Raw genomic sequence first — 24072 nt, forward strand, 5'->3', positions numbered from 1 at the left:
CAAATAATTTACAAAATTAGCTGAATTGGTGATGCTGAAACGGCTGTGTGGATGCTGTCTAATGAACATGGCGATGGCGAGTTCATGGCGAGTTGTGTTTATAAGGCACATGTGGATGACCGCCGGCCGCTCCGCCTCTGTTGCGCCAGTTTACCGGGAAGGCAATGTGAAAGGAGCTATTGTGGAAACTCATCAACAGAAGCCGGTGACCACAGCTGCTTTGTAGTGTGTCTTCCTGCTACTCTTAACGCTGGAGTAGAATATAAACCCCAACATGCAACTGTATTTTCCTCTTTCACATACTTGATCTTATTAGCTATCAATGCAACATTACAATTTACTCATTTCATAAGCAACTACATAAATGTAAAAAAGAGTAAAAGGGTTCCAACTTTTATTTTATTTTTTTGCACAAACCCCAAATGACACATTGAAAACTTATTAAAATACATCATGAATTTCCATGACATTGACATACATGTCAACTAAAAGGTACAGTAAAGGATATGCAGAAATTAATTAATTACAACAAACATTAAACAATAAATGAGTACCTGCTTCATGATCAATAAAATAGCTTAGGTTCATGTAGCACACCATATCCAGGTTTAATCAGTGTATTGATGCCTCCTTTGTTGCTTGTCCGCCTTTGATGTTGTTCCTTCCTCAAAATGAAACGCTGCTGATGGGGAGGGGCCTGTTGTCAATGTGTTGTTACAAATAAAGATTGTGCGCTGGTATCAAACTACCATTCGATATGGAGAATTGAGTGAGCGGATGGCACCATGTTCCAAAACGGCGAGTTGATAACACACCGCTGAGGCGGGCCAGGACGCTAATTGCATGGCGAATATTTATAGTCCAGACAATTAGCTGTTGCCTTTTATATGCTAAGTAACAACAGAGCAGAGAGGGCCGTGCGTGTGTGTGTGTGTGTGCAGTGAAGTAATTAAGATGCTCTAAACAGGACAGGGACATGCAGTCTGTTGTGTTGTGATTTGTTGCTAACAAACACAATAATTACCCTGTTATTGTGGGATAATGAAGTTGCCAGTGTCCTTTTCTCTCCCTGCCAAGTGGCGCCTTAAACAATGACACTCCCACCGGCCGCTGCTGCTACTGAGGATGCGTCCTGAGGGCAGGCATGTTGACAAGTTCAAAGTTCACAGAGAAAGTGGTGACAAGTGACACTTCTACTTAATAGGGTGAATGAGTCATACGGTGCGGTCGCTAGCGTGACGTAATTGTAACAGCCACCGTCTGTATGTTTGCACTGTGTTCCACCACTCTATTGCTGTTCATCGTTCACGTCCCCGCTATACAGCAGATTTAAGCCATCGTTTTTATTGTTTCTTTTTTTGCAGTATACAGGCTTGTCTGAATTTAGCATTTATATTACTGGAAGAAATGGAGTGTGATGAAGAGCAAGAAGTAGAGGCACAGAAGATCCCCAACAAATCTCCAGTAATAGGTGTTGTTCCCACAGAGCAGAAAGAATATATGCATGTGAATATTTTTGTACACTCCGTTTGTATGTGTAGCTGCTCCGCGTGGGTTAAAGTCGCAGTTGTTTGAAGGTTTCCAATGACTGTAACATCAATGCTAATTTCTGGTAGCCCGTCTAAGGTGTTTCTCCTTATACTGTATGTTAAGCCTTAAGATAGCAGACTTTCATTAGACAAAATGACATGGCTGTATAGAACGTTTTGGTGTTAAATATACAACGTTTCATCAGTTTTACAGTCAACTTCAACTGGGTTTGGTTAATAAGCGAAGCAAGCACACTTTGTCTCTTATTTGGATAACTGTGCGAGAGAGAGCAAAGGCAAAAGTGCTAAGGAATACTTAAAAATGTGTGTTTTGATAAGTTTGTGTGGGAGGGGGAATCTTTTTTATATTTTGTATGTTTTATTTTTTATATGGTCTCCATATACCACGCAGGTTTTCCCCTACTGTGGGTGCTGGTTGTCTTTGGAATGCATCAACAGCGGTTCACTGTTTATAGCATGTTTGGATGTGAATTGAAGAAAATCAGGGCGCACGTCTCCTTTGCCAACATGGCCGTGCGCATGTGATTGCAGGTTCATAGCGTCAACAATGCTGTCTAGCAGGATTAGGTGCAACCAGAGCTGATTTGATATTTGTAGCAGATAGCGCTTGTAAGTACGCCTTTGTTGTTGCCTTCTATTGTGGCCGAGATTAAGGCGGACCTTCTCTTCATCATGCTGCTTCAGCGTGGTAATAACCTCGATAAGACTGCTCTTTGATAGAATCATTGCTGGACGTTCACTTTCTCACTCCTTGTTACTTGTCACTCATGTAACACTCTGTGCTCTTTGCTTCTGTTTCTTCCGTCCGTCTGTCATGTTGTTTAGTCTCCCTTTTATAGCGACTATCTCGAATTCCAGTCAGTCGCATATCAAGACACTAATGAGAATGCTGGTGCATGTTGATTTCTACTAATGAAGACCTTATAATGTTTTGTTTGCGACTGTATATGAATAGATTTAATTCATTTATCCATCCATCCATCCATCCATCCAATCCAATCCAAATGTATTTCTAGCACACATTTAACAGTGTTGACCAAAGTGCTGTATAATTAATTTAAAATACACCGGATATAAACCACTGCAACAATACAGCCGATAAACACAAAGCAACACAACATACAACTAATAAAACACTGAATACCACAGTAATAATTCAATAAAACACAAAACTGGCAACTCTTTTTGCATGGTCAGAAGAAGAAGAATCATCTTTTATTGTCATGAACATGCATGCGTGCACACAAAATTTGTTCTCTGCATTTAACCCATCACAGTGAACACATACACATTAGTGGAACACAGTGGAGCAGGGGGCAGCTGAAGCGCCCGGGGAAGGCCAAGTGTGTTTGAAGACATTTCTACTAACACTAACTTGTCAAATCGTATTGAGACAAGTGTAGTTAACTAACTTTCCTAACTGTGATTGGCTGGCGACCAGTCCAGACTAACCCAAACAGTCCAGTCTAACCCAAATTCATATGAGACAGCCATGACACAAAACAGGATAAACGGTATAGAAAAATGTATGCCCCCCTCACACACACACACACACACACGCACACACACATTTTAACTTTGCCCCCACTTTGGCAGTTTGATAATCACTTTTGGAAGTGTATCCAGTTTGTTTCAATGTGTTCAACATGATAGTGAATGAGATGTTATTCTCCACAGGTGAAAAGCTGTGCAAAAAGCCTTGTCTCAATTGGGCTAAGTGCACAGCCCAAAGACTTGAAACTTTGTTTTGGTTCATTCTTATTCTTAGACCAAATGAATGGCCTTCGTGAGGGCTTTCCTATACTCAAAAGCCTCACCACATTTGGCAGGCATGTTCATTCCTGTTGAAAAATACTTTGAGTTTTGAAGAGACCTTGTAGAGGACCACTCTCTGCTGAAGTAGACCAAAGGATCTATTTTCTGCTGTTTTGATGTTTGCATGTTCTCCCCATGCTTGTGTGTTTTTGTTTTTAGGTACTTCAGCTTCCTCCCACATTCCAAAGATATGCATGTTAGGTTTACTGAAGGCACGACATTTTCCATAGGTGTGTCTGCGAATGTGAGTGTGAATGGTTGCGTGATTGGCTGGCAACCAGTCCAGAGCGTACCCGCCATTCACCCAAAAATCACAATTGACATTTGGTCATTGCATTTGGACAATGCGTGGATTACTTAATCTACTTTAATTGACTAATTAAAATATAGCATTTGTCAATCAAAAGTAATAATTCTTTTCTTTGAACCTGTTTTTGGTGGAATCAAATGTCGCCTAACCCTAACCCCCCCAAAATGTACTTTTGCATGTACTGTGTTGTTTACTAATGAGGTCATCCTGAGAGTAGAGACTGAATGGGTTTGTAAGACCTGTTGACACCATTTCCCTTTTACATACATGCCCTTCCTCTTCCCTTCCTGGGTTTCTGGTTGTCACATGCATGAAAAAAGGCATCAAAAGTCACTTATACTGTATAATTATGTATTCCCCTCTCTCACGCTGACTCTCTCTCTCTCTCTCTCTCTCTCTCTCTCTCTGACACACACACACACACACACACACACGTTAATCTCTACAGGTATTTCTCCTCAGCTGCTGTTATTAAAATGCAGCCAATGCTCTCTATTGATGCATGTCAGAGGCTCATTCTTTCATCTCCAACATTTAATTTACCGTCCTGTTGTGCCACTAATCCTGTGTCGTGCCATTTCCTCCGCTCCTCAGATTGCGCTCTCAAAGCCGCCTCTCCGCCAGATAAAGAGGAAGGTAATCGCCATTGTCTGGCTACAGATACACCAGAGAGCGAGCGAACCCCCCTCTTTTCTCTGCAGCCCCATATTAAAGGGGCGTCTTGCCCTTGCGCCCCCTTAATCACTGGCCCCGTCTCTCTGTGCGACTGGACCCTGGGGCGGCTGCACTTTCATCCACAAATAAGCTTTTTCACTGAGAACCACCCTGGGCTGCATGGCCTCCTTGCACGAGACCCTTGTAGAATCCTCAGCTCCATCTCTCCCTCCATTCTCACCTCCTGCCTCGGCTCCTCTTTCCGCCTCCTTTCTCTCATAGGACAGAAGAGTTTTGCACTTTTACTTTGTGTTGCACCCAGATAAATTCACTCTCTCTCCCCAGGAGGTCTGACCCACAAGTTTGCTGAGGAACTTCAAAGTGCGAGCCAGTGTGAGTCATTTCGACTGATTCGACTGCGAGCGGAGCCAATTTCAGTGCTCCCGAGATAGAGGCTATAATGCTGTAATATAGAAAATGTTGGTCTTCTAATAGCTACACTTCCATTTACTCTATTTCAAACAGACTTAAAGCAAGAAAGTACAGTCATTGTGCTTTAAAAAAAAATCTTCAAAAGGATTATGACGTATTTTAGTCAGCACTCACATGAGGCGGTTCATTCTGTGCTTGGGCTTGACTCATGCGAGTCCTCTGTGCACTTCCCTGGTCCAGCACAGTTGGAAGAGCTGGCCTGGGCCAGGCCCACGGGCACCCCACCCGGACATGTCGTGTCATCAATGCTATGGCCCCTCCCACCAGTTGTTGATGATGACTACCACCTGACCTAACACCAGTGACCATCCATCCATCCGTTCTCTTCATGAGGGTCGCGACTTGTGGGTGAGCTGAAGCCTATCCCAGCTGACATTGGGCATAAGACGCGGTAGATTCTGAACTACTTACCAGTTGCCAGTCAATCGAAGAGAAATAACTAGTCATGGTATGCTCTCTGGCGGCACGGTGACCGACCGGTTAGAGTGTCTGCCTCACAGTTCTGAGGTCCCGGGTTCAATCCCCGGCCCCGCCTGTGTGGAGTTTGCATGGTCTCCCCGTGCCTGCGTGGCTTTTCTCCGGGCACTCCGCTTTCCTCCCACATCCCAAAAACATGCATTGATTGGAGACTCTAAAATTGCCCGTAGGCGTGACTGTGAGTTTGTTTGTATGTGCCCTGCGATTGGCTGGCAAGCAGTTCAGGCTGTACCCCGCCTCCTGCCCGATGACAGCTGGGATTGGCTCCGGCACGCCCGCGACCCGCGTGAGGAGAAGCGGCTCAGAAAATGGATGGATGGATGGATGGATGGTATGCTCTCTCTCTCTCTCTCTGTTTCTGTCTCTTTCTGTCCCAAAACAAACGCTATCTGTAGTAAACTGCCAATCTTTCAAGGATTTGATGATAATGAATGCAATATGTTCACAAATTGGACCTTGACACAGAGAAGAAAAGTAGGACAAACCACTTATTATGCAGAGGGCATTATGAAGAGAAATGTTTCCTTGCAAAACTATAACGCTATATAAAACCAATAATAGAAGTAGTCGTAGTAGTTGACGAGAGGGTCGCATCCATGGGAGATTTGGGTTCCGCAACTCCCCCACTTTTTTGACACCCTAACTTTTCATGCTGCCCCCCAACCCCTACCCCTCCACCAATTTTTTAAATAGCTTTCAAATGTTCTTTCAGGCTGCAAAAATCAAAAGAAAATACAAAAGGACGGTGGAAAGGCCCTGTGGGCCAGACTTTTACACCCCTGCCCGAAATGACAAAAGTCAGGAAAGTTGCAGTAATTCGGTTGTGGTGCCATTGATGTTTTTATCTGTTGCTTTGGTCTATGAATAATAATAATAATAAACAAAAGCATCCGCATACAAAACATTATTGACTGCAGCACAGATCAGTAACTTGGCCAGCAAGCGTAATTGATTGTCGACGCATCGCGGGGCTTTGCAGGTCGCCGCCCCGTTCTCAAACACTGAGTGGCGCTCAATAGCATTTAGCTAATTTCTGCTAATTGTGGCTCTCACTTCCCTAGGCAGAATTGACATCATGCTGGAGGGCTCAGCCGAATCATCACCATTATGACATTAGCGAGGGCTTATCCAGCGCTAAGAGCTTGAGCTGATACTAACACTAAGGAGTTTAGGATGCTAAGATGAGACCAAGCAGTGGCTGCTGTAAGGCTGATGGACAACAATGAAAGTGTACAATACGGATCAAAGGGTTAAGGGAACTAGCCAATTAAGACAGCGTGCCTTTCAGTGCATTCACACCAACTTGGCGTCACATATTCGAGCTCCTCCCCATTGACTAACAACGTTGCCATAAAGGAACAAGCGCTCTTTGCTACACGGTTAGCCTCGCTCCCGTGGCCTTATTAAGGTTTGTGGAAGAGGGATTCCCCTCTTCAACTTGGCTGAAGAGGCTTTTAAATACACACGTAGCAAATTAGTGCAGAATAGCTTTGCTCCTTTCATGGAAGTGGGATGTGGGGGCCGCAGCCAAGGCTTTTGGGGGGCTGTGAGGAAAGATGATTGCCTGTGATGTATCCCGGGTTGTAATCCTCGGACATGAGATTGAGGGTTCCCTTTCAACCGGGAGAGAGGCTGCGGCTGTGGGAAGGCACTGGCCTTAATTAGCCTTGTCTGGGGAAGAGATGGGCTTTAGGTGTAGCGAATTAAGATCATAGCTGTGGCTCAAATGGCTTAAAGTGCGCTGCAAAAGCAGACAGGTCCCAGAGGAGCACAACAATGCCAGCGAGACACCGTGTTTCTCGAGCCTGTATGCACTTATTGGCAATTAGGGCAAGGACACTTTGGGTGGAAGCTCCATTGCATACATTTTCATTACCTTTCTGTAAGTTAATGAAGCATGAAGGAGAACTGCTTCTAAAGTGTATTGGTGCAGTGACGTAATATCAATGTTTGCAATATTTTTGCCTTGAAAAAGCCCTGATTACAACTGAATGGCCAATTTTAGCAGCTTGTTAGTGCCAGAAACACTCAACAATTCGAGTTGCAACTGAATCAAACTTGAGGCCTCTTGTGTCTTGCGACGGGGAAAAGGGTTGCAGGCCAAACAGCCGCTGGTATAATCCTCACTATTGACACGCTCGCCTCTGTTCTCCGCTTGTGTCAAGTTAGGGGAGCCCCTCTGGTGCTTGTGGGAAACCAATCTATAAACAAACCCTCAAATGATCGCAACTGAGCCTTCCGAGTCACTGTGACTGCTCCTTTTATTTGGAAACATTATTCAGTGCCAGTGCCTAAAACCAAATGTGACTTTTTTTTCTGGTGTCAATGAATACTTCTGTCCCATTGATCTGTGGCTTCTTCCCCCCCCCATCTTCCTCGTGACCTTTCTAGTCACAGAAACCAGTCCATATGTACAATACGCACCATAGCTGCGCTCACCTGTATCCTTTCCCTTCTGACCAGCCATCACCTTTTAAGCTGCCTTTTCATATTCTCTGCCCCATGGAAAAGGCACATCAGATCTTTGGACAAACAAGAGCTCCAGGGAAAGTAAAGAAAGGCAGCATACTGATGGAAAGACTATTTTTGTGTGTGTATTTTGTTTCACACACTCGAACATTCTCATGTTATTATAGTATTATTTTGAATGGAATGAATGCGCTGTATACTAGAAACCAAACAACACAAACGTTGTTTGGGACTCGTGAACTTATTGGTAGGCCTTACTTAAATACTGTAAATAGTATAATATTAAAATGATAATAATACAATGTTTTTTTGCTGCGACCTCCGTCTTAAACATATCCCTAACTGGTTTGAAATGTACGGCAAAACAAATTCAGTGATGTTGCAATTCAAATGGAACATATTGCCTCCATTTTTGGGCAGTTTCCTACTGCAGGGGTCCTTGGTCTAAGACCCACCAACAATGTTTCATGGTTATGAACGTCGGCAAGCTAATCACAGAAGAAAAGGTAAGAAATTGGGTTAACGTTTTTGTCTGAAGAATATTACTTTATTATTACTGCATTGGCATAGGTTAGCGGTAGACTTACCTTGGTATTGTGGAAACAAAACTGTCGTGAAACGTAAATGACAACATGCTGAGTATTGAGGGACTGGAAACACATTTCAGTTAACTATGCTATGAAATATTCCTTCTTTTGCAGATAGCTAGACTCACAAAAGTATCAAGTACATTATCAAAAAGCTACTGATGTGCACTGATGAAAAAGAACTTCAAATTGACCCGCAACGGACCGTGAGAGGAAAAGTGGCCCGAGACAGTGAGAGTGAGTCGGGGGGACCGACAGAGTCCCTGATCCTGATCCTGATCCATGAGCAGCTTGGGGCCCAGCAGCGCTACATCTGCCATCGCTTGTGCAAGAAGGAAACATTCAAATGCTAATCGGAAGGCCGTGAATCATAAGCCCAAGGTAAGCTATGTAATGCTGCTAAGACAGTGGGTCGCGTTTTATTGGCGAAGAGGGAAATCCCTTTTCACCATTCAGGAGAAGGGTAATACCATTAACTTGCACTCGGGATCAACAAATGTCATTTAATTACCAATAGCAGCCTATTGTTTGGAGTGGCTGAATTTAGGCTTCGGTGCTTAGTGCACTGTTATCTAAAAGAAGGGGCAGAGATGGAAGATTGTATGTTGCAGGGGGGTCATAGCGTAAGATGTGGGAAGAATGATGGCCCCCTCACACATGCACAATCGCTCACAAGCGACGCCTAAGTAAATCTCCGCAGCAACTAGCTTAACTAAAGTCTTTAGGGAAAGTAAATTCGGACAAACTGCTCTCTCCTAATACCTGATTTGTTCAACAACATGATTTGGGGCGCGTCTATTCAAGGCCTTTTTGCGCCAAGCCGAGGTCTTAAGGCTCAAGGCTTGTACCTCGTGGTTATTATGGGCTGTTTAGGGTTTGTCTCAAATCTCCTTGTGCGGCTGTGTGGACGCTCCTAATGCTGGCTAATGGGCTTCGACAGAGTAGCAGTCTTCCAGCTCCCATTGAGGACCCCATGGAAAGCACCATAAGCTTTGGGGAATAAAGCCTCTAGCCAGACCTTTCTTTTGGACTTTTTTTTTCAATTGTTGGGAAGAGGCCACCCTCTATCACCCCCATTTTCACCCCAAATCTGCTGTCCATTTCCCTTGGATCTTATATCCCCACCGACCTCCCTCAATCCTGAACCAACATCAGCGCCCCTTTTTGGACGACAAGCCCAAACCCATCAGCATTGTCATTATAGCCCCTCCTCCCCTTGGAACCTGCCACAGTCCAAGACTTTGGCCACCACCCCCAACCCTGTCTAATACCGCTGATGCTGACCCTGACAGCCACGTCCCGGGGAGGGCTAAATTGAATGTGAAATGCATGGTGGGTCCTCGCAGACTCCATTGTGCAGAGGGGGAGTATGGGAGGCGAGCAGCGTCACTGCTCCTCACCGCTGATCGAGTTTGACAGCACAACGGGAGGAGGCAAGAAAAACGTTCCCTTGCTCTCATTCAAAACTGAAAGAGGGCCTTTTTCAGCAACCACCCCCCCCACCCACCAACTCACTCTCCCATCCTTCCGTCCGCTCAGCACTCTGCAGAGCAGATGCGTTCTCCGGACCGCAAGTTCTGTTCTCTATCCTCTCGTCTTTAAAATGACACTCTACTTCAGATCGTGTCAGTACCGTTACATTTAGAGAAAACATTCAATCAATCAAAACAAGACTTAATATAAACCGTAATCTGATTGAGATCCAGTCTCCAAAAGTCACCCAGACTATTTGATTGAAAATCGTACTTCTCCTGCATTTATACACTGTATACATTTTTATTTTTGTACATTTTTTTTTTTTTTTTTTACAAACTGATCACACCACCACCACCAATTGCAAGAAGGTTTATGCCAAAGTGCCACTAAATTAATGGCACAATTACCTAGATACTAATTTTCAGTTTATGTAAGGGCGTTTTAACCGAAATGATATCGTTAATGCTAAAATATTATAATTATTGTTATCACCAAATGTTCAAATGTACTGTTTTACAGGAAAATGCCCAAAATTGAAAATAAATACATTTGTGAAGAATTTTATATCAAGGTGGCCATTTTAAAATGAACCACAATTTGCTGAAGTAGCTGAACAACAACAACAACAACAACAACAACAACATTTTGCAACACATGGATGGAAGAGAACACACATTGGTGTTTAAAAAGGAGAAGAATGTTGAGGGGCAAAAAACAGATTAGAAGTGGATGCTGGAGAAAATTGACATAATTGACAAAAGACAAACTGCACATTGAAACAGTTTTCAATTTAGACAATGTTCATTTCAAAGATTGGCTTGTGCAACAGAAAGTTTGTTTTCAATTACTTACTCAAAGCAAGCCATCATAAAATGATCATTATAGATGATCAAACCTTTTTCTAACCTGAATCCAATCATTCTGAGAGGATATTATCCACATACACAGTTTCGGTCTGCTAAGAGTCACTTGCAGCTCCCTTATTTTGATGTGACGTAACAAGCCTACTGATGAAGCAAGCTGAAAGGAAACATATCACTGCCTTACGTTGAGGAGGTTGGCAAAAGTCACCAAAGATGGAATTACACGCAGGGCATGAAAACCGGAAATGAGTAATGGTATTAGGAATTATACCACTAACTCGATAAATGTGCCCAGGTAAACATGTAACAAAGCACCATGATATAACAACTTATTACAGACTTAACACACAAACATGCATGCTGGCTCATGTGCACATTTGCATGCGCTTATGTGTGCCCCTAACTACTACGTGATAGGAGGCGCTGCCCGGGCTGTCAGGTGTCAGGCAAAGGCTCTCGCTTGAATGCAGCAAACGCCCTCATTTCATGCAAATGACTGGTGTGGAATCCAGTGCATGTCTCATCACTGCACATTGCCTAATCAATGTGAAGCGCTGTGTAAAAAAGAAATGCAGCGCCTCGCTGTAATAGTGGTTTTGACCGAGTCAAGTGCAGCTCCTAGAATTAATCCCAACCTGAGATTCAATTATGGGCGCCTGGCTAAGCAGAAGAGGGATAGAATCGGGGGTGAGGGGACTGTGATCACGCTAGACATTCTCTGTAGCTTTTGCGCATGTGTGTGAAGTGTGTGCTTGCTTGAACATTCTTGATCTCTGACTCTTGTATAGCGGGCCTTTAAATTTGATGCTGATATTGCCTTTCACCGGGGGTTCCGATGTTGTCCTCCGTTGGGAGTCTCAGCATAATTCCGAGGCGGTTCACGTCCCCGGCCTGGCTCTGGGTAGCGAAGTGAAGGGAGATGTGCAAAAATTGTTGCGAAACCTCATTGTCACCTTTTTCTAATGAGTTCCCTAAGCATCAGAAGTGTTCTCAGTTCTGCTACTTCATTGTGATGGAGAAGGCGCACAATTCCTCAATTCAACAAATGAACAGAGGCAACATTGTGACTTCATCAATGTGCACGAAAGTCAGGCTTCCGGAAATTCATTTTGGCTGCCTGTGCTGGATAAGCACGTTTCGGGTCAGTGATAGTTGTGTGTGTTGTTGAGATGCAGTGTTCATTATAAGGTGTTAGCGCACCTCTTGTAATTTCCATTACACTTTTGTTTCGGGATCTATCAACACTTCAGTTGTGTATAAGGAGCAATTTGAAGATATTAGATCAGACCAAGCAGCGTAGGCCTCCACACAACACTCAGGTGGGAATTTCATTCTAAATTTCATTTCATTTTTATTTTTTTTTTGCTAAATAAGAAGAGCATGCATTGTATTAGGATTGCAGAAATATGAAGTTACATGAAAATATGCGCTAGCCTCACTTTACTGTATAGACAAAATTGATCTTCCATCCTTCCCAAGGACATTGCTGCTCCCTCCCATACGCCCCCTCCTCCTCCTCTACCCTTCCAAACAGTGGGCCAATGACAAAATAAACACTGAAAAGGCAATTTAGCTCCCTCTTTTAGGGCTACTTTGAAAATAAAGGAATTTTAATTATGGACACAATGAAAAAGAAGAAAAAAGTACTAAAAAGGGAGAAAACATTCACGCACAGTAAACAAAGCTGAAACAATTATCTTCTGGTGACCAGTCGGTGTTTTTAGAACACTCATTTTAATCTTTTATTTACTGCAAAGAGAGAGAGAGGGGGGGGCGAGAGGGAGGAAGGGTGTGAGATAGTCTGGGGTGAAAGAGGAAAATATATTATGCATATATTTAAAATAAAACCCTTGCAATCAAAAGATGTGTTTTTTTAAAAATTATTATTAGAGAGACAATTTTCCCATGGAGGAGGGGGATGTTTGTCATTTGTTGTGTTGTTGTCAATTCCCAAAGACAACATTTTTCCCTTCATCAGTGAAAGAGTACGCAGTGACATTGCCAGTTTCCTCTGGTGGGATGAAGCCAAACAACAATAACACAACGTAATTGAACCTGCAAGAAGCCTTAATGACCTCTGAGGTGTCTCAGGAGCAGCAGACAAGTTGTCAGTGTCACTTAAATAACTGGCAAGGACGACATGATCGCATCATTCACAAAGATTTGACAGAACAATCAGAAACAGTAGACACAAGCCAATCAGCCAGAAACCATTTTAATTCTATATTTTGTATTTTTTTCTTATCTTGCCTGACAGCTGATTTAATGTCATTATTTTTGTATTTCGTTTCCCTTCGGAATAGGATTAGCTATGGCACATGCTTTGCTAAGCTTGAAGAAACGTGTTCACTGTGGAAGACTTTGGTAAAACAGACTTTGTCACTGAGGTTTGCAGAGTCACACACCGAGCATATGTAGTAGAAATACTGTATAGTGGAAGGACCTTGAGCAAACACATGGTCGATATTTCACTAGCAAGTTCTTTTTATGTATTTTCTGGTCACAAATGAAACTGGCAGTCATTTCCGATAATATCAATGCATTTTGGAGCAAATGGTAAATAACGTCCCTTTTTCATCTCCAAAATCGATACGCTGCCATGTCTTGCTGTGAACTGGAGACCAAACTGTTGTAGCCAGTGTGGACAAAGAAATCTACTACACTGTAAAATGGTCGTAGTTACTCAGATTTGAAATATTGGCGCTCTCGGGCAGAATCCCTCCCTCCACCTCCCAAATGACAATTTTTCAGGAAATGAACAATTCAAAATTAACAACATCTTGCTTGATTTTCCAAACACTGCTTTGTTAAAGTTGCTATTATACCTTACATTGGTGCTCACTCACATCAACACAACAGCATCCCAAAATGATGTTCAATTGCTAATTTAAGATGCTAAAAATAATCACCAATTTATTATGGTGTCATTGATTAAAATGGTACTCACACGGTGCCAGCCAGCCGTGCCCAGCAAAGTCTGCCACGGTCACACGACGCCACCAACCTACAAAATTCTTGAACTTCACAAAAGCAAATGCCTGTCTTACGTCACCTTCGCAAACTCTTTTTCAAAGGTCCGTCCGTCCGCGAGCTCAAAATCTTGTCTCTGCCTGTCTGTTCTGCTGTTGTGTTGTTGTGTGAGAGGATTATGGAGGCAAGCAATGCCATACGTATTTCTCGCCTCCGTAGTCGCTTCGCATTATTGCTCGTATTGTACTTAGTTTGTGTTTCATCCAGTGGCCGATGTAACTACTTTTGTGTGTTGTGCTAATGTTTACATTTGTATAATCTTGTGTAGATTATATTCCATCCATCCGTCCATCCATTTTCTGAGCCGCTTATCCTCACAAGGGTCGCGGGAGTGCTGCGGCCTACCCCACCTCCGTTTTTGTTATTTCATTGCTGATTCCTCTGTCCACCTGTTTAGTTGAGTTTTAGTGTTCGTTATTAGTAGTTTCTTTTGGTTTTCCTTGTGTAATCATCAAGTGTTACGTGCTCCTTTTGGTATTACAGACCCTTTCCCATGGAAAATTGTATTTATTTCCATAACTCCATTCAAAAGGTTAAACTTTCATAGATTATCGATTCAGTGCCCACAATTTAAACAATTTCAAGTATTTATTTGTTCATTTTGACATAATTTGGGCTTCCAGCTCATAAAACCCACAAAATCAAGAAATCAGCCCAAATTTTGCAGGCCATAAATGTTTGAAACTAAGCGTCACACACTCATCATCTACTAAACTCAAAGCACCTGCACAGGTTTCCCCAGGTGTCATTAAATTGCTGCAGTTTGGTACAGTTCAATATGGGGAAGACCATCATTGATACCCTCCATAGGGTGGGTAAACCACAAAGGTTCGTAGCTAAGCAGGCTGGCAAGCATCAAGGACATCTGGGCGACCATATAACTCCCGGGCAACGCAACAGGCTGATTGCCTCGATGCCACGGCGCATCGCGGCAGTGACTCAAGGAAAGGGATTCCCAACCAAGTAGTGATTCACGTATCGTTTTGAAAGTGCCCTTTTTGGATTGATTTGATGTGGCCCTAATTTCTTTCTTTCTTTGTTTCTACGAAAACTGAGAAGTAAATGATTTATTCACAGTATTCAAATGTTTTGAATTCCTAATTTCGAGTACACTGGGAACAAGGAGAGACACAGGAGTCAAAGAGTGGAATGAGAAATGAAGTGGCTTACTCGAGGCAAGTGGGCCGTGGTACCACTTGAGGTAGCGGCAATACTTTGGCGAGAACAGGCAGGCTTAGAGGCAGGCAGGTGGTGATGAGGCTGATTGGAGACACAGAGGGGAGGGGGGAGAGATAGAGGACGCAAAGCGCCCTCCAGGCTCCAATAATGGATCTGCAGGGTCCATTGGAATATGATATTCCAATTTTTTGGGAAAGGGTCTGTAAATTCGGTTTGACTTACTATTGTGTCATGTCTGGTTTGGGGTCCCCAATTGGGGGTAACGCATCATAACGCTTGAACATTGGTACTGTCTTATGTGGGTACACCCTGTAGTTGTGAATTTGAATGAATGGTTTGTCTGTACCAGTTCGCCGTGGGAAATTATCCAATTTCACTTCATTGGACCAAAAATGATTGAATCACTACAAATAATGTATCATTGTTTATAACATTGAAACGGTCTTCCACTGATAGAAGTCAAATTAACATGTGTGTCCACTTTTTGTGATCATTTTGTTTGGTGGTGTGCAATAGTAAATATACCTTTGCTCAATAAAGGTTGGGAAACTCTAGTCCGCACAGTACGTGGGGCGGCTATGGCTCAATAGGTAGAGCGGGTTGTCCAGTGACCGAAGGGTGAGTGGTTCGAATCCCGGCTATGACTGTCCGCATGTCGAAGTGCCCTTGGGCAAGGCGTTGAACCCTAATTTGCTCCCAGTGGGCCTGGCAGCGGCCGCCCGTTGTTGTGAGTGGGTGAATGTGAGGCTTTGTAAAGTGCTTTGGGGACTTTGATGGTGTCGATAAAGCACTAAATAAGAGCAATCAATTTAGCATTTGAGCTTTTATGTGCCATGCGATTGTAGTGCGTAGTCAGCCATGGTTTCTAGCGTGGCCAAGCTGGTTTCATATGGGGGATGCTAATGTTAGCTTACCCTGCTTCTTTGTCTTAGCTCTGGATGCTGCACTACTATACTCCACCGTCTCCACTTTTCCACAGTGGTCCAATTTCTTGATGCCCTCTGTTTCTTTTCTTTTCTTTCTTTCTTTCTTTCTTTCTTCAACATCCACATGCTGAGGGCGAAATACAAGAGACTCATTCTGCTCCATAGTTGTTATTTGTTAGCGCGCGTCAATCTGATAGAAGTGTTGTCGTTTTCAACGTGTTTTTCTCATCCAAAAAGCAGCAATGGTTTACAAGCTTGCTGTTGGGCTTTTGTCACACCTTGCCTTTGCCCGTATCTTTTCTATTGTCCCACCATCCGCCCTGGTATTCATTTGAAGCTTGTTGAGATCATTTCACCAGGTTACCTCCCCCTTGCTGCAGAGAATTGAAGTGAAATGGGATGTGCCTATTGCTCGGGTCTTTGCAAAGAAGCCGCGCAGGCCTAAATAAAGTATAATTTATGCGTAATCAATGTGTACACTGTGTTTCAAAGGATAGACGGACACCTTGTCTTGATGATTGTAGCGCAGCTATATGGATGCACCAGCTGGGCTCCTCACATTTAAACATTCCCTCCACCGGATGCTCCTTTCCTGTATTGATGCTTGATGTGGGATTGACCAATATAGCAAGGCAAAAGGTACAAATCTCCATTCGCAATGAGGACAACATTCCATAGGATTAATTTTCTGTATAAGACCCCTGAGCAGCTAAAGACCCCCCACCCAACCCACCACAGCCCCCACCCTGGTCACAACTTCAGCTGTGCAGCCTGGTGTTAAAAGACCCAGAGGAATACTGTCTTTGTCATCCTGTCGTTTGGGGCTGAAGAATAAGAGAAGTTTTAATCCCCATTGTCGGCCAGTCTGGTGGGGGGGGGGTCGGTGGCTGTAAGATGATCCAACCGACCACACTAATCCCTCCATACCACTTTCGCCTTCACATCAAAAAACAGCCCCCACCCTCCCACAAAGCAGCAGTCTTGTGTGTTGGACCCCAATGTGCAAATTCAAAAGAGGAAAATGGAGCAAAGAAAAAAAACTTGCAACAACAGAACTGAATAGACTTAAAGACACTCGCACACAAGATAGGGCGAACTCTGGAGTTTGCGCGGGGCCTCAGTGGGCTCCTTCGCCGCAAGAGCACACGCTCCCTCTGCCCTGGCGCTGCTGCAGTTGCTCTTTTATAGGTTTCCCCGGCAACTGAAATGTTCCCTAAATACTCTTTGCTTTGCCTTTTCTCGAGAGTCTGCTAGTCAAGGGGCAGGGGACAGGTGCCACTCAGCCCACTGCACATGCTGTACACCAACACACAAAATTGTTTCTCTCCCCCCAAAAAAGGGACTTATTTCGCTGTCGCTCTGGTAGTCAGCTCTGGGCTAGTTACTTCCATAAACTAATATATATACTGTATTACTAGTTACTAACATTTTAAAGAATTCTTTATGACAATATTACTCGCTCTGAATAAGGGATGGGCATTTGACTGTGTAAATTAATCATCAATTCATTTGTTTCCCCTTTTTTTTTTTTTAAGATTATAGCATCTTGGCGCATGTCTCGTGTGCTCAATTGCTTCAAAATGTGACAATCGATTCCACACAATTCTCAACGATCAGTTCATGCACTCATTGCCAGTGATGCCTATATTGACTCCAAATCGTCCTCTTATACCACACCTGCATTACATTTGAGTTTTTGATTTGGAACCAAATCAACTGGAAGTATGGCTTCTCTTAGTTTCTACAGTATACCGCGATGTCTTACTTTGGAGCGTTGCCTTAGTATTGCACATGGATTGCACTTGACTATGTTCTCATCCTAACCAATCAAATATAGGAGTACCGTATATACGTCTGTATTTATACACCTGCAAAAGGTCATTGATAGTGTTGATCTTTATTGGCCTGGCCGTGCAACCGGCGTGGAGTCAATTCCCACTCAGTGACGGCGCGCTTGCGAGTGTGACTGGTCGTCCCTCTCAAGGGCTCTGTGACTGACCGGTGACAAGCCCAGGGTGTAGTTTGCCTTTCACCTGATGTCAGCTGGGATAGGCTCCATCAACAGCGTAAGCAGTTATAGTTACAGAAAAATGGATGGATGGATGCGCTTCTTGCAAAACCCACCGCACAGGTCACCAACAACCATCAAACTCCAGCAATAGAAAATCATTTCTTGTCACTCTTGCCTTTAAATGTCGCACGGTGGTGGTGGTGGACTTCTTCTGTTTAAAATGCATTGACACGTGTACTAAGGCGATTGTAAGGGGCGATACCTCAATTTTGATGTATAATGCGTTACATTATGGCATTTCAACAAAACCAATACAGTGGATCATGATTGAAATGTAATTCTCTTCTTTTCTTCTTTAACCACCTTTGTAATGCATCCTGTTTATTTCTGGCTATATTTCTAGATTTCCTCTGTTCTGATTAGTTTTCAAGAAACCACATTTCTTCTGCGGGCACCTCAGCTTATCTATTTTAATGACTACGAGGGGTCATACCTGATGACAATTTAATGCGACATCTCGATGAAGCAGTCTTTTATGTCTGCATACTGTTGGAGGCAGCAAGGTAAGAAAGAGAATGAGAGATGAGGGCCAAAGTCAGGGAGGCACTGTACAACTGATGAAGTTGACTGTAATAGAGAGTGTGTGAGGAGTCAGGGTGGGGGCAGGGAGACAACACACTGGGGGGTGCAGTGTGTCTGTGTGAGGGAGGCAGGAGACAGCCGTTTAAAATTCTGTTTCCTGCAAGTGAGGAGGCTAATCCTGCCCCCATAATTCCCTGCAGCCAAAGCACCCCTCCTCCCTCAACATCACCACTCCCATTCCCCATCTATCTTGCTTGCCCCCCCCCCCCCCAACCCTCTCTCTCTCTCGCACTCGCCCTCGCTCTCTCTCACTCTCGCTCTCTCACTCACTCTCTCTCCCTGTGAGTGACAGCACAATGCCCAGGCTCTCGCACGCTTATCTAACTGTAGCAGATGGTCGACTTGGATCAATGCGCACACGCCGTGATCAATGGTGGCGATAAAGAGCGGCAGGGATGGAACTATTCCCTCGCTCGCTTTCACTCTCTATCTGCCTCCCCTCGTGGCCGGCTCCGGCGCTCCCCTGCCCAATTGTTTCTCCCCGACGCTCTTCATCTGCATGTGCACTGGCATCCGCTCGGCGGCGGGCACTCAGCTGGGTTCGCTGATGGCAGAGGAGGACCAATGTGTTGTGTGCTGCATTCATGCAACTCGAACCCTGAGCCCCTCTTTCTATCTGGCTTATCATGAGATCACTGCTTGTGCTCCCCATTGCACACTTGTCTCTCCCGGTACTGACTGAGGATGTATCACACGTGTTACCTCTCACAGCTGCACTCATTTTCAGACGTAAGGCCCGCTTTCTACCTTTGACCTTCTGCATTGCCTATGAAAGCACCATTTACACTCTGATAACGAAACTCAACATTCCACACCTTCCACTTTTGCTACAATCTGATATCATTATCAAAGTGGGTCAATGGAAATGGAGCAGGAGTCTGACTGAGTGTAACAGGGAACTATGCGGAGAAGTGGGCCAAGGTGCACGCTGCTAAACAAATGTACTCACCGTATGCAAAGATTGCATTCACAAACACGATTGATCAGATTTTCTAACACGATTCCAAACACTATCTGTCCCTCCATTTGCTACACAACTTATCCTGTGCAGTTCCATGGAGCGAGAGCCTATCATAGTTCATACTAGGATGCAACTTGTATCATTCATTATCACAGAGCAGACAATGAAAACTGCTCTCTTTCAAATTCACAGGAGCCAGTTATGTTAAGCACTGCACGCTATTAGAAAAAGTACCTCAGAAATGAGGTACTGCACAAGTACAAGTTGCCCTGTCACTGCCTATCACATTTGAGCCCTGGAAAATATGCAAACACTGCCTTTGGACTCCAATAATCTCCGATAATTTCCAACAGTCTTCTTCTTCTTCTTCTTCCTATTCTTCTTGCTAATGAGTAGATACATCGTCCGATGTAGCCCGTGTACTTTTCTGCAAACTGTAACTCGTGATACCTTCATTCTGCCCTGATGTCACTAACAGTTGATTTACAGTCTTTCTTTGCAGCTCTCAAAATGTCATCGGTCATCAACTCCTGTTGTTTTACTTGATTTACCTGTTTGATGTGTATTACTTTGTAAACAATCGGTCTCTGTTTTTCAGGACAATCCGAATGATTGTACTGACGACATTTTTCCATCTTCTCTCATCTTCAAAATTGCTTGTTTTTTCCCCCAACACACAGCTCGAGTTGGTTCCTCCTCTAAGTAGTATAAGTGTAGTCTCACATGGGGAAAAACCCAAATCTTCAACTTTTCTGAAAATGTCTTGTTTGAGTAACAAAACAAAACAGACTGTCAAGCACATGCTCCATTACCTTTTCATGCCTGAAATGACTGTATAAATTCCAATTGCGGCATCAATCTCAACAGCCCACTTGGCAGAATAAAATACTGTTTCTATCGATATTTCGGTCAACCATAAATAGTGTAACTCTACTAGCTTTGTGTGCTGTGGGTGAATACAATGAAGCAAACAAATTGGTCAAAAGAATATGGCACCTACAAGTCCAAAGCTCGGGACAGAGAAAGTGCCCCCTTTCCTCGCTCCGTGTGGAGTTTGTAATTGGCCGTTGGTGATGTAATACGCTTCATAATAAGCCCATTAAAGCCCCTCTCTGTGCTGATGGAAGAGGCAGTGGCAATATGGACACCTCCGCTATTTATACCTCTCAAATCCTCATGCATATTCACAGAGTGCAGAGCAGGCAGGGAGGCAGACACCCTGACAAATAAGTGCCTGGATCTCATTTCTTTTGGAGCTATTTCAGCACACTGGGGCCTCTCCTACACTATGGACACGGTTTCATCCATTCTTTGCTCTGGATGCTTTCGTTTGCTCTCGGTCAACATGAGCCAAGACGTCTGTGACTAAGGCAGCCGAAAGAGAGACTATAAAGGGAAAAATCCACTCCTGTACAAAGCTTTTGGGATAGAAAATGTTTTGCCTGATAGTGTTCATCTTTACAAACAACAACAAACTATTGTCATTGCAGATATGCGCAGATATGACAATCATCTCAACAATGTCATTTTTCTCTTTACCCGGCGTGTTCCCTTAACCGCTTTGCGTGGGCTCATAGGACCCCCACCTCTGTTCAGGTTGAACACACACAGACTGAGTGACCGCAGCAATTGTCACGTGAGTCTAATGAAGCCCTCTTGTCAAACTTTTTGGACCCCCATCAAAGAACCATAATCCTTGTTGATTACGCTTCCAAGAAATTCCCATGAATTTTCAGACTACCTTAAAATCAGACTGATTTCTGTATTTAGATGAATTTTGTATTTGGGAGTTCATTCAAAATATTGCGTGTTTGTGATGATGTAGCTACAGTAACATCCGAGTTTTTAAATGTATATTTTGCCATGTGATTTTATGGTTACTTTCAGTTTTTATGTATTTACATTCTGTTTGTATGCTGATTGTTCCGTTGTTGTTTTTTTTGTGCAAAATCCTGTTTGACCCTCCTGTGTGGAGTTTAAATGTTCTCCCTGTGCTTGTAGATTTTATTCAGGTATTCTGATTTCCTCCCTTCTTCCAAAAACCTGCACGTTCAGTTAATTGACGATTCCACAGGTGTGAATATGAGTATGAATGGTTGTTTGTCTAGATGTGCCCTGTGGCTGGCTGGGAATCGTTCCAGGGTGTCCAAGCCCTCTTGCCTAAGACTCCAGCTCAACCGTGACACAAATGAAAAAATGGAAGGACACTGTGGAAGCCTGATTCAAAAAGAAATCTTACACGCCGTCCAGTTTGATTGCTGAAAGTGGAGAAGGAAAACAATCATTCCATTAAGAAATGCCTTGAGTGCTGTTCATTTACGCTCGTTTTAAAAAGAAAAGTTGTCTCGTTCAGGGCACCATTTTTTACAGTCAGCAGTGTCATCGTAACCGGTCGACTAGAGTCATTACAGTGATTAAAGCGATTCCACTGATATTGCCGTGGGATTATTTTCTTATTCTGGCAATTGCAGTCAGCTACGGTATTGTTTCGGTGTAGTGTTTTGAGTCAGGAGACCAACAGGCCTACAAAGAGGCACGCTGGTGTCTGCAAAAAGCCATTAAATAGGCCAAACAGAAATACAAACAACACATCAAAGAACACTTCAATGGCTGCAAGTGCAGGGGATTAAAGAACTCCCCGGTTACAAGAAGAGCAGCGCAACACCTGATCCATCAGACAGTGCCTCACCGGATACCCCGCAGTTCTTCTCCCGCCTTGACCAGCGCAAAAGTGGAACCCACACCTATCCTGGCCTTCCAGAGCGGGTCGACGCCCCCGTCCGGCTGCACCAGGTACAAGCCACACTGCACACTGAGTCAACGAAAGGAATGCAGCGAGTCCAGCCGGGCTGGCAGGAAGAGTTCTCAAGGCATGCGCAGACCAGCTAGCAGAAGTTTTCACCACCATCGTTGACCTCTTGCTACTGCACTCTGTAGTCTCCACCTGCCTTAAAACCCATATCCCGGTACCCCAGAAGAACACAGTGAATTGGCTGAATGACACTCGTCCAGTCTCTCCAACACCCATAATAATTATTGTCTGGACAGTCTCAAGGACGTTCTTCCATATGATTTAGATCCCCCATCATCCCCATACCGGTAAGTCAAACAGGTTAACGGAAGACGCAATTAACACAGCACTCCCCCCCGACCTCACGCACCTAGATAATGTGAACACCTATGTGAGGATGCTGTTTGTGGATTTCAGCGCTGTATGCAACACAGTTGGACCACACAAACTGGTCATAAAGATGCGCAATCTAGGCATCAGCACTGTGCACCTGGATACTGTACTTCCTCAGCAACAGACCCCCGAATGTCAGCATGGGAAACAACACCTCCTTCGATCTCATTTCAAACACGGGGGCGCCTCAGGGATATGTCCTCAATCCCTTCCATTACTCCTTCTTTACACATGATTGCTCTCCCATTCACCCCATCAACACCATTGTCAAATTTGCTGACGACACCACCCTCGTGGGACTGATCAGGGACAACGACGAGTCAGCCTACAAGGAGGAGGTCCGGGATCTCAGGCAATGGTGTGAAATCAACAACCTGGACCTGAATACGGCCAAGACAAAGGACATTATCATGGACTTGTGGAAATCCTTTATGATTTTGAATTGATTGTCCATTCCCCAAAATACATCAAACCGACAACCTTTACTGTTTTGCAACACTCTGTCATGTTCATACAGTGCACGTCTCGTGCACTTTCGAAATAGCGAGGGGGCGGGAGGGAGTAAAGCGAGGCTACGTTCAGTTTGTAAACTGCAAATGATCCACTTTTACCACCTCTGCTCTTCATCTGTTCTCTGTTGATCAATCAACAGAAAGCCTCGTGTCTCCCTCCCCACTTTAGGTCCGCTTCATCTGTGTTTAGTGTGCCAACAGAAGTGTCAAAAAGTATGGGATGGGTTCATGACTTGGCATTTAACAATGTCATTGCAAGAACTTGTGTACATAACTGATCTGTATTGCTCATGGAACACAAGCGAGAGGCAAAAGTTAGATGTAGGGGCCAGAGACATGTACACGTACATGGACACACGGACGCATGGGGAGAAAGGCAGCACTTGACTTCTTGCATATTGGCACTCTACTTTACGCATGAAGTGACGGCAAGGCAAGCACACTGACAAAACCAAAGGCTAGCAGCTTTGATCACCAAATCAATGGCAGAATATGTCTACCTCTCCAATGTTTAGCCCCATTCCACTCAACGATAAAACAGAGATTTTGTTCCCTCCCCTGTGAACATCAAAGCAGTTCAACGAGAACAAGACAGCTTCTTCCAACAGTGTTCGTCACGAAGAGCTGAAATAGCTTTCAGTGTGTGTCAGTTTGGAACTTTATATATTAGATGTCCTGACAAATCAGACAAAGGAAAAAAGCCTCAGAAAAAGGCAACACAAAACTGTGCCATATTTCTGAACATTTGATACACATTAAGCTAAAAGGTAAGGTAAACATAAGAGGAAAAATCCTATGTTGACAATGGCACTATCACATTGTTTGTGATGCTGAATGTAATGTCTCAGATCTCATTGGCATCTTCCCCTGGCAGCCTCGCCCGCGTCCCGTTTTGTATTTTCATTGTGGATTGTTGTTTACCGGCTTCGCCGCG

The sequence above is a fragment of the Phyllopteryx taeniolatus genome, chromosome 13 (genome assembly GCF_024500385.1).
Source record: "Phyllopteryx taeniolatus isolate TA_2022b chromosome 13, UOR_Ptae_1.2, whole genome shotgun sequence".
Taxonomy (NCBI): domain Eukaryota; kingdom Metazoa; phylum Chordata; class Actinopteri; order Syngnathiformes; family Syngnathidae; genus Phyllopteryx; species Phyllopteryx taeniolatus.